A 19,330-nucleotide genomic window follows, 5' to 3' on the forward strand; every position below is an offset into this window, starting at 1 on the left:
AATTATTTATTTATTTATTTTTGGCTGCTTTGGGTCTTCGTTGCTGCGCGCCGGCATTCTCTAGTTGTGGCGAGCGGGGGCTACTCTTGGTTGCGGCGTGCGGGCTTCTCATTGAGGTGGCTTGTCTTATTGCAGAGCACAGGCTCTAGGCACGCAGGCTTCAGTAGTTGTGGCACGTGAGCTCAGTAGTTGTGGCTCGCGGGCTCTAGAGTGCAGGCTCAGTTGTTGTGGTGCACGGGCTTAGTTGCTCTGTGGCATGTGAGATCTTCCTGGACCAGGGCTTGAACCCGTGTCTACTGCATTGGCAGGCAGATTCTTAACTACTGTGCCACCAGGGAAGTCCCTAGGAATGAATTTTTATAAACAAGTTCTACAATGAAAAGGAAACAGCGTCTGTTTTTTAAAATTAACTAATTATTTTTAGTTTTGGCTGTGTTGGGTCTTTGTTGTTGCACGCGGGCTTTCTCTAGTTGTGGTGAGCGGGTCTACTCTTCGTTGCAGTGCGCAGGCTTCTCATTGTAGTGGCTTCTCTTGTTGTGGAGCTTGTGCTCTAGGCGTGTGGGCTTCAGTAGTTGTGGCACACGGGCTTAGTAGTTGTGGCTCACGGGCTGTAGAGCACAGGCTCATTAGTTGTGGCAGACGGGCTTAGTTGCTCGGTGACATGTGGGATCTTCCCGGACCAGGGCTCAAACCCGTGTCCCCTGCATTGGCAGGTGGATTCTTAATCACCATGCCACCAGGGAAGTCCTGGAAACAGTATCTTGATACATAAAAGTTTTGTTAAACAAGGTTTTAAAGTTTTTAAATCAGAAAGTGTTTAAGACTAAATTCTCAAATGTTCAAATAAAAACAAAAAGCAACCTATACAATTTCAACAATAAAATGTGTCCTTGTGCACTTGTCTTGGGTACTTTGAACATGTTAAAATTTTAGAAGTTTGAGTGATAGAGGCAGCATTTAAAGGTTTTGTGAACCATTTTTTCCCCAAAAAAGTATACTTTTAGTAAAACATTTTACCATTTTATCTGACCATGCATTTACATTTTTATTCTTCCAGAATAAGGGGATTTACATTAACACTGTATTTTTACTGTAAAAAAATACATTTAGAGATATTTAACTTACTGAGTGGCTTCAGTCATACATCAAACATGATTTAATGAACAAATTCTAAAATTTTATAATGAAATAGCACATGTAGATATATACTTGTATGTTCAATTACGGTAAAGTTCAAGATTATGTCACAGAACTTACACTTAAGTTCTCTAAGAAGTTAAATAATATGATTTATCCTGAAGCTTTACCAAACAGCTTTCTGAAATGTTAGTAAAATGAATCACTGAAGTTACATTTTCTCATTTATTAACAAAATACTGAGTCATTTCAGACTATCAACTTGAATGTTTTCTATTACACCAAAAATCTGATTCACTAACAAGAAACTTCTTGCAGTACAAAAAGATAACAGATAATTAAAATATTTGCTCCATAATACAGCTAATCCATATAATACATCCCTTCCTCAACAATCTAAAGTGATTAGGAATTGTGGCACCTTCGTTTGCATAAAACCCTTGCCTCCTCTTAAAACCCTGAGGTGAAAGGTTATTAATGTAATAAAACTAGAACCACAATTCTTCTCGTTTCTGTATTGGACTGCTGTTAGGTTTTAAAATTTTTATAAAGAAATGTGGCGACTATAAAGCTGTTCTATACAGTTTTTTAAGAAAACAGTCCCAGACAAATTAACAAAAAGGGCCTAGAATGACCTTATGAAAACATCCTTTTATCACTTGTTAGTGTCGAGATGAGCACCATTTTCCTTCTCTACCACTGTCTCTTCTGTTATCATAGTCATGGCTCCAGCCATCGTGATTCCTATCTTCATAGAAGAAATCATCTCTGTTTTCTCTGTAATGATGGTCAGACCCATGATCAGTGGTGTAACACTGTTTACGGCTATAATGTCTATCTGCTATGTAGGAATGAGAATTTTGACTTTTCTCTGTGATAATGTGTATCTTGGCGCCACTGGGAGCTTGAAGACTGGTTAAAAGTATGATTATGTGGGGGACTTCCCTGGTGGCGCAGTGGCTAAGAATACACCTGCCAATACAGGGGACATGGGTTCAATCCCTGGTCTGGGAAGATCCCACATGCCACAGAGCAACTAAGCCCGTCTGCCACAACTACTGAGCCCTCGTGCCACAACTACTAAATCCCGTGCGCCTAGAGCCTGTGCTGTGCAACAAGAGGAGCCACTGCAATGAGAAGCACGTGCACCACAAGGAAGAGTAGCCCCCACTCGCCACAACTAGAGAAAGCCCGTGCATAGCAATAAAGACCCAATGCAGACAAAAAGAAATAAAATTTTTTTTTTAAAAGTATGATTACATGACCGAACTGATGGGGAAAATCCTGATTGATCCAGTTATGGAGAACCAAATTTCCCTCCATGTGACATCTGTCTCAAAACACTGTTCATCACTGCTTGTCTCTGAAAATTTTCTGAAGAAGAGAAAGATCTTTGAATTATCTGTGCTGATCGAGTCATTTTAGCTCCTTTCCTACCTACTAGGAGATGTGGAAGTAGGGCTTGAATTTCCAACACGATGCTGGGGATATGACAAACTGACCTCCTGTGAGGCATGGTTACTTCCTAATCTAATCTGACTTTTGATGGGCCTTCCAAAAAGCTTGATTCCGTAAAGTAGATTCATGGCATAAGGAGCAGATACTTTATGTTCGAAATTCACAAACACAAACTGCTTTGCTTTACCATCCTTATCTTTTGGAATTTTCACTTTTATTACTGGCCCAGCCTAGTGAAAAAGCTCAAAAAGGAGCTCCTCTGTGAATTTGTTTCAAGGTTGCCCACAAAGAGAGTGGGATTTGCTTTGGCTCGCAAATATTTTCTTACATTCTGTAGGCTGCCTTTTTACTCTGTTGATTGTGTCCTTTGAAGCATGGAAGTTTTAAATATGGATATAGTCCAATTTATCCGTTTTTTTCTTTTGTTACCTGTGCTTTTGGTGTCATATCCAAGAAATTGCCAAATCCAATCTCATGAAGTTTTTCCCCTATGTTTTCTTCCAAGATGTTTAGGTCTTTGATCCATTTTGAGTTAATTTTTGTATAAGGATAATTTTTTACCCTTACAGTGTAAGGTAAGGGTCCAATTTCATTCTTTTGCAGGTAGATATCCAGTTTTTCCAATACTATTTGTTGGAAAGGCTGTTCTTTTCTCATTCATTGAGTGGTCTTGGCACCCTTGTCAAATCATTTGACCATATGTGCAAGGGTTTATTTCTGGCTCTCTACTGTGTCCCATTGGTTAGTATGTCTGTCTTTATGCCAGTACCACACTGTTTTGATTACTATAGCTTTGTAATAATTTTTGAAATGAGAAAGTTTGAGACTTCCAACTTTGTTCTTCTTGTTCAAGATTTGGCTATTCAGGGTACATTGAGATTCCAAATGAGTTTTAGGATGAAACTTTTTATTTCTGTAAAAAACCCACAACATTGTTTTTCATTTACTTGTGTCTCCTTCCATTTCTTTCAGCAGTGTTTTGTAGTTTTCAATGTACAGATCTATCACCTCCTTGTTTACTTTATTCCTGTTTTATTTTTGATGCTATTGTAAATGGATTTTCTTTATTTCTCTTTCAGATAGTTTGTGTATAGAAGTAAAACTGATTTCATTGTTGGTGTATAGAAATGGAACTGATTTTTGTATGTTCGATTTTTGTGTGTGTGTGTGGTACGCGGGCCTCTCACTGTTGTGGCCTCTCCTGTTGCGGAGCACAGGCTCCGTACGCGCAGGCGCAGTGGCCATGGCTCACGGGCCTAGCCGCTCTGCGGCATGTGGCATCTTCCCAGACCGGGGCATGAACCTGTGTCCCCCGCACCGGCAGGTGGACTCTCAACCACTGCACCACCAGGGAAGCCCTGTATGTTCGATTTTGTATCCTGAAACTTTTTTTAAAAATTTATTTTTGGCTGCATTGGGTATTTGTTGCTGCACATGTGCTTTCTCTAGTGTGGCGAGCAGGGGCTACTCTTCATTGAGGTGCACAGGCTTCTCATTGCAGTGGCTTCTCTTGTTGCAGAGCACGGGCTCTAGGTGCATGGGCTTCAGTAGTTGTGGCTCATGGGCTCTAGAGCACAGGCTCAGTAGTTGTGGCACACGGGCTTAGTTGCTCTGCGGTATGTGCGATCTTCCTGGACCAGGGCTTGAACCCGTGTCCCCTGCACTGGCAGGCAGATTCTTAACCACTGTGCCACCAGGGAAGTCCGTGTATCCTGAAACTTTATGGAACTTGTTTATTAGGCCTCACACTTTTTTGATGGAGTCTTTAGAATTTTCTGTATACAAAATCATGTCATCAGCAAACAGACAATTTTACTTCTTCCTTTCCGATTTGGATGCCGTTATTTCTTTTTCTTGCCTAATTGCTCTGGCTAGGACTTCTAGTATTATGTTGAATAGGAGTGGTCAGAATGTTCACCCTTTTCTTGTTCTTGATCTTAAAGGAAAAGCTTTCAGACTTTCACTGTTGAATATGATATAAGCTGTGGGCGTGTCATATATGGCCTTTATTATGTTGAGGTATGTTCCTTCTGTACCCAATTTATTGAGTGGTTTTATCATGAAACGATGTTTTATTTTGTCAATTGCCTTTTCTGCATCTATTGGGATTATCATGATTTTTGTTGTTCTGTTAATGTGTTATATCACATTTATTGATTTGTGTATATTGAACCATCCTTGCATCTCAGGGATAAGTCTCACTTGATCATGGTGTATGATGCTTTTAATGTGCTGTTGAATTTGTTTTGCTAGTATTTTTTTGAGAATTTTTGCAATTATGTTCATCATGGATGTTGGTCTGTTGTTTTATTTTAATGTCATCATCTGGCTTTGGTATCAGGGTAATGCTGGTCTTGTTAAATGAGTTTGGAAGTGTTCCCTCCTCCATTTTTTTGGAAGAGTTTGAGAAGAATTGGTGTTAATTCTTCTTTAAATGTTTGATAGAATTCACATGTGAAGCCATCTAGTCCTGGAGATTATCAGTCTCCTTACTTATTAGTCTGTTCAGATTTTCTGTATTTTTATTATTAAGACTTGGTAGATTGTATGTTTCTAGGAATTTATTCATTTCTTCTAGGTTGTCCAATTTGATGGCATATGATTGTCCATAGCAGTGTCGTATGATCCTTTGTGTTTCTGTGGTATCAGTTGCAATGTCTCCTCTTTCATTTTTAGTTTTATTTCTTTGAGTCCTCTCTCTTTTTTTCTTGGTAAATCTAGCTAAAGTTTTGTCAATTTAATCTTTTAAAAAAAAACTAACAGTTTTCCATTGTTTATCTATTCCGGATTTCATTTATTTCTGCTCTGATCTTTGTTATCTCCTTCTTTCTGCTAACTTTGGGCTTAATTTATCCTTTGTCCAGTTCCTTGAGGTTGTTTATTTGAGATCTTTTTTTTTCTCTTCTTCTTAATGTAGGCAGTTATCACTCTAGACTTCCCTCTGTGCTCTATTTTTGCTGCATGCCATAAGTTTTGGTATGTTGTGTGTCCATTTTTGTTTGTTTCAAGATATTTTTTGATTTTATCTTTGACCCATTGGTTGTTCAGGAATGTGTTGTTTAATTTCCACATATTTGTGAATTTTCCAGTTTTCCTTCTGTTATTGATTTCTAGTTTATATCATTTTGGTCAGAAAAGATACTTGGTATGATTACAGTATTTTTAAATTTACTGAGACTTGTTTTGTGACCTAATGTGCTCTATCCTGGAGAATGTTCCAGGTGCACTTGAGAAGAAGGTGTGTTATGTTGTTTTTATTTTTTATATTATTTTTAAATTTTTTTATTATTATTATTATTTGCGATACGCAGGCCTCTCACTGTTGTGGCCTCTCCCGTTGCAGAGCACAGGCTCTGGACGCACAGGCTCAGCGGCCATGACTCACAGGCCCAGCCGCTCCGCGGCATGTGGGATCTTCCCAGACCGGGGCACGAACCCATGTCCCCTGCATTGGCAGGTGGACTCTCAATCACTGCACCACGAGGGAAGCCCTGTTATGTTGTTTTTAGGTGGAAGGTTCTGTATATGTCTGTTAGGTCCATTTGATGTAAAGTATAGTTCGAGTCCATTGTTTCTGTATTGATTTTCTATCTGGGTGATCCATTCATTATTGAAAGTGGAGTATCGAAATCCTCTGCTATTACTGTATTGTCTGTTTCTCCCATCAGATCTGTTAATATTTGCTCAATATTTTAGGTGCTCTGATGTTGGATATATACACATTTACAACTGTTAACATCCCCTTGATGAATTGACCCTTTCTTATCATTATATAATGACTTTCTTCGTCTCTTGTTACAGTTTTTGACTTAAAGTTCTTTTTTCTGATATAAGTATAGTTATCCTTGCTTTCTTTTGGTTTCCATTGGTGTGGAATATCTTTTTCCAACCCTTCACTTTGTTCTTATGTGTGTCCTTGTAGTAAATGAGTCTTCTGCAAACAGCATAAACGTTAGACCTTATTTTTTATCCATTCAGCCACTCTGTGCCTTTTGTTTGGAGAATTTAATCCATTTACATTTAAAGTAATTATAAGTAGGTAAGGACTTATTATTGCCATCTTGTTCATTGTTTTCTGGCTGTCTTGTAGTTCCTTTCTTCCTTTCTTCCTCTCTTACTGTCTTGCTTTATGAATTGATGATTTCTGATAGTGGTATACTTTGATTCCCTTCTCTTTATCTTATGTGGATCTGTTATAGGTTTTTGTTTTGTGGTTACCCTCAGGCTTACTTGAAACATCTTATAGATGTAACAGTCTATTTTAAGCTGATAACAACTTAACTTTGATTGCATACAAAATCTACCCTTTTACCCCCACCCCCATTTTATGTTTTTCATGTCACAATTTACATCTTTTTATATTGTGTGTCCATTAACAAATTATTGTAGCTATAGCTATTTTAATACTTTTGTCCTTTAACCTTTATACTAGAGTTAAGTGGTTAACACCACCACATTACAGTACTAGAGTATTCTGAATCTGACTGTATGTTTACCTTTACCAGTATGTTGTATATTTTCATATGTTTTTGTGTTACTAGTTAACATCCTTTCTTTTCAGATTGAAGAACTCTTCAGCATTTCTTGTTAAGGCAGGTCAAGTGGTGGTGAACTCTCTCAGCTTTTGTTAGGGAAAGTCTTTATCTTACCTTCACTTCTGAAGCACAACTTTGCTGGGTAAAGTATTCTTGTTTTGCATTTTTTTTCTTTCAGCATTTTGAATATATCATCCCATTCTCTCCTGGCCTGCAGGATTTCTGCTGAGAAGTCTGCTTATAGCCTTATGGAGGCTCTGTTGTATGAGAGACATTTTTTTTTTTTCAAACTGACTTTTAATTTGTCTTTGATTTTAGATGATTTTACTATAATGCATCTTGGAGAAGGTCATTTTGGATTGAAACTTTGGAGTGAGCTATTAGCTTAATGAACTTGGATGTCCACATCTCTCCCCACATTTGGGAAGTTTTCAGCCGTTATTTCTTTGAATAAGCTTTCTACCCCTTTCTCTCTCTCTCCTTCTGCAGCTCCAGTAGTTTGTAGCTTGTTTCTGTTATTATGCCCCGTAAGTCCCATAGGCTTTCTTCATTCCCTTTCATTCTGGTTTTTGTTTGTTTGCTTGTTTTTTTGTTTTCCTTCTGTCTGGATAAACTCAAATGATCTCTCTTCAGGCTCACTGATTCTTTCTTCTGCTTGCTCTAGTCCATAGTATTTTTAAGTTGCCCAATCCAACTAGTGTTTTGTTTGTTTGTTTTTTAGTTTTTATCTTACATAACCTCTTAGTGGCATTGCTGGAGTTGACTATTCCCCATTTCTTGAAACTCTGTCTTTTGTTGCCTCTGGTAACACAACCTTCTTGGGTCTTGCCCTTTTGCCCTCCTCTTTTGACCTCTTTGTCAGTTACTCTACTCAATTTCTGAGTGTTTATATTTCTTCAGGCTTTCTTGCCTTCTTTCTAAATATACTTTATTCCTAGATTCACTTATTACTATGCTAACAGATTTACAGATAATTGCTAGACCAGACTTCTCCTCTGTGTATCCAACTGCTGAATTGATATTTTTTTCCTAGAAATCTCACAGGTTATTAAAATTAACATATTCAAAATGTAATGATTGCTTTGCAGTCCTCAAATTGGCTCTCCCCTCCATCTCTACAGCATTAGTGAATGATACCATCATCCAGCCAGTTACTCAAGCTAGACACTATACTTTCCTGCATCTAATTTATAAGCAAGTCCTTTGATTCTACCTATAAACTACACCTCAGATCTTTCCATTTCTCTCCACCTTTACAGCCATCTCTCCAATTACAGACTATATTGTCTCTTGTTTGGACTATTACAGTGGCCTCCTAATTGAGCTTGCCATTTCACCCCCTGCCTCACTCTTATTTATTCTTCCCATAGTAGCCAGAGTAATATTTTCAAAACATAGATCAGATCTTATAACTTCTCTCTTGCATAAAATCATTCACTGACTGTCTATTGTGTTGAATGAAAGCCAAGTACTTTAACACAGCTTGGAAGTCTCTGCCTACCCTTCCATCCTTCATTACACTCCAGCTTCACTGGCCTTCTGTTTCTTTCAGATTCAGTTGAAAATCTCACTTTGTGTCTTTTGCCCTTTTCTCTTTCTGGAATGATCCTTTATTTCATTCTCTGAATGGCTAGTCTCTGCTCCTCCTTGAAGTCTCACTTAAATGTCACCTTTCTGACTATACTAACTAAAGTAGGTCACAGCCTTCTGTTCTTTTTTTTTCCTAGCCCATTTATCACACTGGGTAATTATACAATTACTTTGTGATTATTTGATTAATGGCTATATCTCTACTAAACGCTGAATTCTGTTAGAACCATGACCATCTCTAGTCTTTGTCTTAGACCATCTTTAGCTTGGCATTGTGTCCTTGCTGTCAGACATAGTGCCTGGTACTCTAAATCGGGCATTAAGTATTTATTGAATGAATGGATGTGAGCTCCTTTTATATTTCAGGCACTATAAGAGCTTTATATGTATTTATTTCAATCCCCACACTAATCCTATTACATAGGTGCTGTTACTGTCTGCATTTTGCAGGTAAGGTTAAGCAACTTACCCAAAGTCACAGACTAGTACATGGCAACACTAGAATTAAACTATAGTCTTTCATTTTTGAGCCCTTGTGTTTTAACCCCTTTCTGCTAGTTAATGGGCTCTATAGTCAAGAAATATACTTTTGAAAAAACATTTAGTAAACATTGATTCATTGCCTACTCAATTGCTAAATGAATAGTGAATAACTGAGTGCTTATATCAAAACTGAATCTGATTTTTCCTCATTTGTGAAATAAAGGTCTTACATTATAAATGAAAATGATTTTCTTTGTTGTCCCAAATTGAATTATTACTAAATCATTATTTTACAATTATAGGATTTGTAAACTGGTAGGGCCAGGCACACTAACATTTTACCCTGGCCTCCGTTTCAACTACCAGAGGAAATACTTGCCTAGCCCTTAAAGACTGCTGGGGTTTGTGGGTTTCAAAGTGAAGCATCCTTCTTCCTCCACTCCAGTTGAGAAGTAAGAAGAAAGTTTGACAAATGGAAATAAAAACAACAACTTTATTACTGATAACACTAATATTCAAGAAGGTAGCTTGTATCTGTGGGCCACTGGATTTCCTACTACTGCCAGAATTAGACAGATTTCTCCATCTAGGTGCAAGCAGTGATCAAAACCAAACCAAAGAGAAACTACAGACTTCCCCTGTGGGGCAACCCCTGTGAAACCTCACCAGTGTGTAAGGTAGCAAAGCTGAGTGTGTGCTCCCTTCAGGCAGTTGAACCCCCAGAGCGAAAGAGGACACAGCTGTGCTGCTGCTTCTAGAGCTGCCTGCACAGCAGGAGCGATATGCTGATGTCTGTCCCTCTACACTAAAGGGAGCAGTGGAGTGGGCAGTAAGTGTTTTCTCCAGGGAAGATGATCAGATTCCTCAGTTTAGTTCCATTTTCACATGTCAGACCAGTACTTAAATCTAGTAGATATTTTGATTATTGAGGTAAAATGATAAGCTAAGTTTCTTTATCTGTTTTTTTGTTTTTTTTCTTTTTGACCACACTGAGTGTCCTGTGGGATCTTAGTTCCCTGACCAGGGATGGAACTCACGCCCCCTGCAGTGGAAGCGCAGAGTCTTAACCACTGGACCACCAGGGAAGTCCCTCTTTACCTGTTTTCTGGTGTCATTTTAGACTGTTGATTTGAACACATTTTAGAAATTGATCTCTTAAATAATTGGAGCTAATTGTTGACCTTGCTTATAGTTCGTGAAAGCCATTGCTGTTCCTGTGTTTAGACAAACAGCAATGGAAAGGATGCGGACTTGGGAACCAGATGATCCTCAGTCAAAAATAAGATTCTACTACTTATTAATTATGTAAACTTGGGAAAGAAAGAACTCCTCTGAACCTTAATTTCCATATCAGTAAAAATGAAAATGGAGGGAATTCCCTGGTGGTCAGTCCAGTGGTTAGGGCTCAGTGGCACTTTCACTGCCGTTGGCCTGAGTTTGATCCCTGGTCAGGGAACTAAGATCCCATAAGCCGTGCAGTGTGGACAAAAAAAAAAGAGAAAAGAAAAGAAAATGGAAATTATACCTATCCCATTATCTCATTATCATTTTTTTTAAACAAACCTCCACCTTCCTACTTTCTAAATTTCTCTTCTACTGTCTCTTTTATTTATTTATTTTAATTTTTAAATTTTTGGCTGCATTGGGTCTTCGTTGCTGTGTGCGGGCTTTCCCTAGTTGTGGCAAGTGGGGGCTACTCTTTGTTGTGGTGCGCGGGCTTCTCATTGCAGTGGCTGCTCTTGTTGTGGAGCACGGGCTCTAGGCACGTGAGCTCAGTAGTTGTAACTTGCCAGCTCTAGAGTGCAGGCTCAGTAGTTGTGGCACACGGGCTCAGTTGCTCCGCGGCATGTGGGATCTTCCTGGACCAGGGCTTGAACCCGTGTCCCCTGCATTGGCAGGTGGATTCTTAACCACTGTGCCACCAGGGAAGCCCTCATTATCTTCTTTGTAATGATTATATTAGATAACAAAATCCTATGGGGCCTGGAATGTGGTAAATAGCCAACATTTGTTATTTTCCCTTCCCTTCGCCTGAGAAAAAGATAATAAAATAAAAGGTCAGTTGACTATTGAGATTAACATCAATAGTCACTAGAGAAGCTATGTTGTTACTAGGAAGTTTTGTTTTGATTTTATGTTTTTATGTCATTGTTCTGTTTTTGCATTCCATCTTGTGCCTTTTGAAGGCCAACCTTTTCTCTCATTTTGCATTTCTTCATAGCATCTCCACATGCTACATATTAGATACAATAAGTAATTGTTCAGTTATAGATTCTTTTTTCTATTCTCCAAATAGTACCTACTTAATAAATTTTTTTTCAAAAACAAACAACTTTTTATTGACATATAGTTGACTAGTAATGTTGTGTTAGTTTCAGGGGTACAGCACAGTGATTCAGTTATACATATATATGTATTCTTTTCCAGATTCTTTTCCATTATAGGTTATTACATGATACTGAATATAGTTTCCTGTGCTATACAGTAAGTCCTTATTGTTTTATTTTATATATAGTAGTGTGATTTATTTTATGTATAGTAGCATGTATCTGTTAATCACAGACTCCTAATTTATCCCTCCCCCACCCCCTTTCCCCTTTGATAACCATAAGTTTGTTTTCTATGTCTCTGAGTCCATTTCTGTTTTGTAAATAAGTTCATTTGTATCATTTTTTTAGATTCCACTTATCAGTGATATCATATGATATTTGTCTTTCTCTGTCTGGCTTACTTCACTTAGTGTGACAATCTCCAGGTCCATCCAGATGGTTGCAAATGGCATTGTTTCATTCTGTTTTATGGCTGAATAATATTCCATTATACATTTATATACTGAATCTTCTTTATCCATTCATGTGTTGATGGACATTTAGGTTGCTTTCGTGTCTTGGCTATTGTAAATAGTTCTGCTGTGAACATTGGGGTGCATATATCTTTTTTTTTTTTTGGCCACGCTGCATGGCATGCAGAATCTTAATTCCCCAACAAGTGATCAAACCTGTGCCCCCTGCATTGGGAGCGTGGAGTCTTAACCACTGGACTGCCAGAGAAGTCCCCTATATCTTTTTTTTAAATAAAATTTGCCATCTAAACCATTGTTTAAAATATTTATTTATTTATTTTTGGCTGTGTTGGGTCTTCATTGCTGCACGCGGGCTTTCTCTAGTTGCAGTGAGTGGGGGCTACTCTTCATTGTGGTGCGTGGGCTTCTCATTGTGGTGGCTTCTTTTGTTGTGGAGTACAGACTCTAGGAGCATGGGCTTCAGTAGTTGTGGCACGTGGGCTCAGTAGTTGTGGCGCACGGGCTTAGTTGCTCTGCGGCATGTGGGATCTTCCTGGACCAGGGCTCGAACCCGTGTCCCCTGCATTGGCAGACAGATTCTTAACCAGTGTGCCACCAGGGAAGCCCCCTGCCAATATCGTTTTGAATTAGTTTTCTCTGGATATATGCCCAGCAGTGGGATTGCTGGATCATATGGTAACTCTAATTAAATGGTTTTTGAATGGGTTAATTTTTATGCTGGTACAAACATAAGAATTTCCTTCACAATAAATTGCAAGAAATAGGGGACTACCCTTGTGGTCCAGTGGTTAAAATTCCGCACTCCCAATGCAGGGGGCCTGGGTTCAATCCCTGGTCGGGGAACTGAGATCCCACATACCACAACTAAGCCCGCTCGCCTCAACTACTGAGCCCATGAGCTCTAGAGCCCGTGTGCTGTAACTAGAGAGCCTGTGCAGTGCAAGGAAGATCCAGCACAGCCTAAATAAATAAATTTTAAAAGTTCTTAAAGAAAACTGCAAGAAATAGGAATGGATAGGGAACCTGTCGATTAAAAGATGTGTCAGCAACCAGTGACAGTATATGGACCTTACTTGGATCCTATTTCAAACAAATAAACTGGCGAATTCCCTGGAGGTCCAGTGGTTAGCACTCCATGCTTTCACTGCCAAGGGCCTGGGTTCAATCCCTGGTCAGGGAACTAAGATCCCACAAGCCGCACAGTGTGGCCAAAAAAAAAAAAAAAATTCAAATAAACTGTAAAACAAAACAAAACAAAACAATTCTGACATATATAAGACAATTGGAAATTTTAACTCTATTTTATAAAACTAAGGAATTATTAATTTTTAGATGATATAGCGTTGTTTGGGTTTATATTTTTTTAAAGAGATTTTTCAGAGCTACATGCTGAAATATTTTGTAATGAAATTATATATTTGCTTTGAAATAATATGGGAGGTAAGGAAATAGGTGGAGTTACAAACGAAGCAAGTTTGTCCATGAATAATTGTTAAAGCTAAGTGATAAATGTGTAGGGATTCATCATACTCTTCTTTTGCCTTTGTATGTTTTCCATAATTAATAGTAAAAAAAGTTATTCTTATTAAACTTTGCTTCTCATCCTCTGAACCAGGACTGTCTTTTTTTTTTTTTTAAATCGGTTAAGATATGAGCAACTTTAATACCACAGCCAGGCTAATTATTACTTAAGGATATCACTGAATGCAACTGTCAGGAGTAAGCCTAAGCAAAGATAGAGAAGAAGGGAAAAAATGGAGGAAGAATGGAAAAGAGCAAGAGAGAGGATGGAGACTAGAGAAAGGGAAAGAAGTGAAGGGGTAGTAGAGGGTTGCCTCTAAGCTATAAGTCTCTTATTCTCATTCTAAATTTTCTTCCAATTTCACCTCCAAAGGATACCAGAGGTAAGTAGGAACCTGAGATTCTGCTCTGTAAGTTCTGTCAAAACTTTTTGTAATAAGGAGAAAGAAAAATCGCTGTTTTGTTTTAATATATCAGCCTAAAAGAACAGGGATTCCCTCTTTTCTATATTCTTTATGGATTAAGTATACTGTAGCTATTATATAAATAGTATATCTTTATGTGGCTATGGGTACTGGACCTTGCAAAAATTCTTACATAACCTTCCACATTACTATCCAGGAATTAGATAGAACTTATAGAACTTTCTCTTCCTCTTTTGGAGACCTTATCACTTTGTTTATAGTTGGCTTTTGGTATTCAGTTCTTACTTTGGCAATCAGTCCTCACCTCCACCCCTTACCTCCGACTTCTGCCCCATTCCCAATTGTAGTTTAAGACCATGAGTTTGATAAACTAGGTTAACACTTTGCCAAGGACTAGTTCTGTTCAGATCACTGTCTTTTTTGAGATTCAGAGTATGTTAGGAACTATGAGAGCATGGGTCCAGGAGTCAGGCTGTATGGACTCAAGTGTTTTAACATTCTATCCTAGTTTTAAAAAATTAGTATGTTGGACCTTGAAACTTTTTCTTTTGTTTTTAAATAGATAATAGATGTATGGACTTGGTATAAAATATAAAAGGTTCAAAAAGTCTGTTTTCACTCCATCTTTCATATACCTAGTTCATCTTTTTAGCGGCCAACATTATTAACCGTTTCTTGTGAATCTTTCTGGACGTATTTTATGTATATTATATCAGACTTTGAAAAATTATATCTGCAGTTCTTTGTGACTTGTAAAAAGCAGACTAGAGGGACTTCCCTGGCGGTCCAGTGGTTAAAGACTCCACGCTTCCAGTGGAGGGGATGCGGGTTCGATCCCTGGTTGGGGAACTAAGATCCCACATGCCCTGTGGCGTGACCAAAAAAAGGCAGGCTAGAATAAGGATTAAACTTTATATACCTAACGTAATGCTAGGTGGTTGCATGTATACATTTTATTTTGATCTGAAAATAGACTAGGCATATATACCTTCCATATTCTTTGGTTAGGTTACTTTCTTCAGGTGTGTAGTATTGCCAGTGTTTATTGTTTGGTGAATCAAAAATATTTCTATAATGGTCACAGGAGCAGAATCTTTTCATGACTTTGAGATTTTAGGCCTTGATAAAACCAGATCCCTAATCTACCAATCTGGGAATTCTTTGTATAGGTAGTATAAGGGTGAAGAAGAGGAGTGCTGGTGTTTCCTCACTTCCTATGAGTTTGTGATCTCTGTATTTCTGACCACAATAAAATTGTGTCAGATGATGAAAATAGGGTAAATGACAAGGTAGGGCAAAATAAACTGTAGGCAGGCATTATCTTTTCCTATATATTTTCTCTATCTGAGGCAACTTGATTGTGGAAGAGAGGCACATATACTTCTCTGCAAACTCTGAAGCTCCAATGATGCCGTTACTCTTTTTCACTTTGCAACTCCTTCTCAGGCCATACGATGATCCACCAGCTAGGCTGAATAGTGGAGGGGTTGTGTAATTCAGAGTAGCACTCCATGGGGGCTCAGTTGTATCCTACCCGTGTTCTCCACAAGCAGTTGGTGGTCATGTTCAGACTTAAGCTACTTAACCTTCAAAGATCCTTTTTCTGTCCTGAGAATTAATTAAACTTTTTGCTTTATGGTTCCTGGTACATATGAGATATTGCTGACATGTACCCACAAACTGGTGGCATAGTTGGTTATTCCTTGGGATAGAGGCATGGGATTGTGCTGCCTAAAAACACTGTGCCTAAAAGGGCTCTGCCCCCCAATAGAATTGCCCATATATTTCAATTGAGGGCTCTTGCTCTAGTAAGTCTATGTAAGCACCAGTCTTATGTAGGTTTTCCTCTAATTTATTTGGTTCACAATTCAAATGCCTTTGTTCCTTAAATGTTCTACTTTGACTAGACATTACCTATGGCCAGGGAACTTAGAACTGTTTTCTTTCCAGAAGGGAGAGAAAGGATGTAGGGTCATGGAAAGGACTGCTTTACATGTTTACTCAGCTGGTTGACTTGGTTTGGATACTGTCAGTATTAAGGTTTCCATTACTTGGTTCTGCTTAACAAAAAGTGAAGCAACATAACAGAGGGAATGTTGAAATAAAACTGAACCTCAGTTTCTGAGTTTTAGAAGGGAAATAACACATCACCTGCTCTACTTCACAAAGTTGTCTGGAAGATGATATGAAATCATAAAGTTAAATCAACAGTTTAACTTAAGATACTGTTAAATTGTTGGACGAAAAGAATTCTGCATCAAACTGTGCCTTGAGGATTTTTGCCCAGTGAGGAGGTTCTTTATCCAATCTTAAAGAAAGCAGAGTTTCTCAAGAGTTTCTGGTACATATCCTCTTTTGTTTTTTGGTTTTTTTTTGCGGTACGCGGGCCTCTCACTGTTGTGGCCTCTCCCGTTGCGGAGCACAGGCTCCGGACGCGCAGGCTCAGCGGCCATGGCTCACGGGCCCAGCCACTCCGCAGCATGTGGAATCTTCCTGGACCAGGGCACGAACCTGTGTCCCCTGCATCAGCAGGCAGAAGCTCAACCACTGCGCCACCAGGGAAGCCCTGGTACATATCCCCTTGCACCTGAATCTTTAAGGTAGAATGGTTTGTTCATTGTTTAGGGTCCTAAAAGGAAACAGATGCATACCCAAACGGAGTAATTTGAGAAAGATTTAATAAAGGGACTATTTACAAAGGGACTTAGGGAAACCAGTGAGAGGGAGTAGAGTACCCTATGGCCAGCAATTACAGAGCCTACGTACTCTATATCTAAAAGGTCAAAGAACTGAGAGAGATTACCGGAATCTAAGAGTGTATGGAGAGAACTATGGGCTTCAGTAGAGGTATGCAGCCAAATCACGGTATTCTGGCAGGGAAAGGAGCTAGGAAAAGAAATACTCTGGTCTCATTCTCCTCCTGCCCTTTGATATCCTACTGGTATATATCTGGTTAGCCAAACCCAACTGGAAGCCAGAGGGCAAGGGAGCCTGTTCATACACTCTATATGGTCAGCTTCCAAGGCATAAAGCAAGGTGGACGAGAGTGGCTAGTGCATCTGGAAGGGTGAATGGATTCTTGAGCAATGTGTTTGGCTGTATGCTTAACTGAGGATTCTTTAGTTATTTTGACTTAGGGTTTAAAAACATCAATTTTATACTTGAGAACTAGTTTGAGTATCACCTGGTATGAATGTAAAAACTCCCTCTGGTATTAAAGGGATGTAGACAACAGATTGCTACTGTAGTGGTAAGAGCCATTGAAGAGTAGGGGGGAGGAGATGAGGAGCTGGAGATGGTGTCAGGTTTACTTGAGCTAAGAGGAAGTAGTAGAAGTGCTGAGAGTCAGCTTTGAAAACCAGGTATGGGGGCTTGCCTGGTGGTCCAGGGGTTAAGACCCTGAGCTCCCACTGCAGGGGGCCCCGGTTCAATCCTGGTCAGGGCACTAAGATCCCGCATGCCATACCACGTGGCCTAAATAAATAAATAAATAAAATAAAACCAGGTATGGTGGGCAGATCCGTGGTATGGGTTCTCTGGCTCAGGTGCTGCGTGTTCCAGAGATAACTTTCTGTTTTTGTTTTGTTTTTAATGTTATATTTTTTTTCAGGGAGGAGGATTACAGAAAATATTCCTTTCTTGCTCTGATATGATTTAATGTCTAATTCATATTTCCACTTGAATTTCAATAAAATTTATTAATCTTATGAATTTTCTGTCTGGAAATGAAGTAGGGTGATGCCAACCTAGGCTGAATCCTGTGCTAGGTCATACTAGCCTGTGATAGCCTAACACATCAAGAAGTTTTCAATGGTTGGAATGTCCTCTTCTCGCTACCCATCTCTATCAAATTTTTATAACAGCTTTATTGAGATATAATTCACATACTATACAATTCACCCATTTAAAGAGTACAGTTCAGTGGCGTTTGTATATTCACAGAGTCCTGCAACCATTACCATACTTTTAGGACTTTTTCATTACCCACCCCCCAAAGAAACTCTGCCCACTTAGCTATCACTTCCCAGTTCTTTCATTATCCCCCTCTCCCAGCCATAGGTAATCACTAATCTACTTCCTGTTTCTAAAGACTTGCCTATTATACACATTTCATATAAATGGAATTATGTAATCAGTGGTCCTTTGTGACTGCCTTCTTTCACTTAGCATATTTTCAAGGTTCATATTATAGCATGTATCTGTACTTCTTTCCTTCTTATGACTGAATAATAAGCTCATGTATAGATATACCACATTTTATGTATCCATTTATCAGTTGGTAGACATTTTGTGTTGTTTCCACTTTGGGCTATTATAATGCTGCTGCGAAATTCGTGTACAGGTTTTGTGCAGACATATGTTTTCAGTTCTCTTGGGTACATACCTAGGAGTGGAATTGCTGAGTCATGTGATAACTCTGTGTTGAACCATTTTAGGAGCTGCCAAACTGTCTTCCAAAGCAGCTGCATCATTTTACATTCCCACCAGTAGTGTACAAGGGTTCCAGTTTCTTCACAGCCTCACCAACACTTGTTCTTTTAGCCGTCAAAGTTACTTTTGAGTAAAGTCATAGTCTTTTTATTACAGCCATCCTAGTGGATATGAAGTGGTATCTCATTATGATTTTTTTAAATAAATTTATTTATTTTATTTATTTATTTTTGGCTACATTGGGTCTTCCTTGCTGTGCATGGGCTTTCTCTAGTTGCAGTGAGCGGGGGCTACTCTTCCTTGAGGTGTGTATGCTTCTCATTGTGGTGGCTTCTCTTTGTTGAGGAGCATGGGCTCTGGTCGTGTGGGCTTCAGAAGTTGTAGCACGCAGACTCAGTAGTTGTGGCTCGCCGGCTCTAGAGCTCAGGCTCAGTAGTTATGGTGCATGGGCTTAGTTGCTCCGCAGCTTGTGGGATCTTCCCGGACCAGGGATCGAATCCATGTCCCCTGCATTGGCAGACGGATTCTTAACCACTGAGCCACCAGGGAAGTCCCTCTCCTTATGATTTTGATTTGCATTTCCCTATGGCTCCCTATTAAAGGTTTAATATCCTACTCATCCTTCAAGGTACAACCCAAACATCTTACTTGAGAAACTTTTCCCTCAGGAATTGTTTCTTCTTTCATGTTCTTATACCATTTTGCTTGGATCCCTATTAGCACACATATTTTTTTCTGCTAGTTATCTAGATTGTACGCTCTGGTTTGTGAAGTACTTAATGGCTTCTTGTGAGTGTGTGTTTAAATTTATTATGAAATATTTCACTTACACTCTTACTCATCTGTGAGTCCCCACTGCATCAAGCAGGGCTTGGACATATTTGCATTCAGATATTTATTGAATGATTCAAATAATGCAAAGGGTCTCATGAGTGAATATTAGGAGG

General features: G+C 38.9%; 1 protein-coding gene and 1 pseudogene across 6 annotated transcripts in view; one reads left to right on the top strand and one right to left on the bottom strand.

Moving 5' to 3' along the window:
• RBMS2 (RNA binding motif single stranded interacting protein 2) overlaps positions 1–19,330 on the top strand; it is a 103,683-nt gene that overhangs the window by 53,853 nt on the left and 30,500 nt on the right. The gene's annotated exons all lie outside the window — the stretch shown is intronic.
• On the bottom strand, positions 1,271–14,287 carry LOC113621217 (RNA-binding protein 7 pseudogene; annotated as a pseudogene).

The sequence above is a fragment of the Aethalodelphis obliquidens genome, unplaced genomic scaffold (assembly GCF_003676395.1).
Source record: "Aethalodelphis obliquidens isolate GAN/ISIS:26980383/991018 unplaced genomic scaffold, ASM367639v1 scaffold8, whole genome shotgun sequence".
In the NCBI taxonomy this organism is placed as follows: domain Eukaryota; kingdom Metazoa; phylum Chordata; class Mammalia; order Artiodactyla; family Delphinidae; genus Aethalodelphis; species Aethalodelphis obliquidens.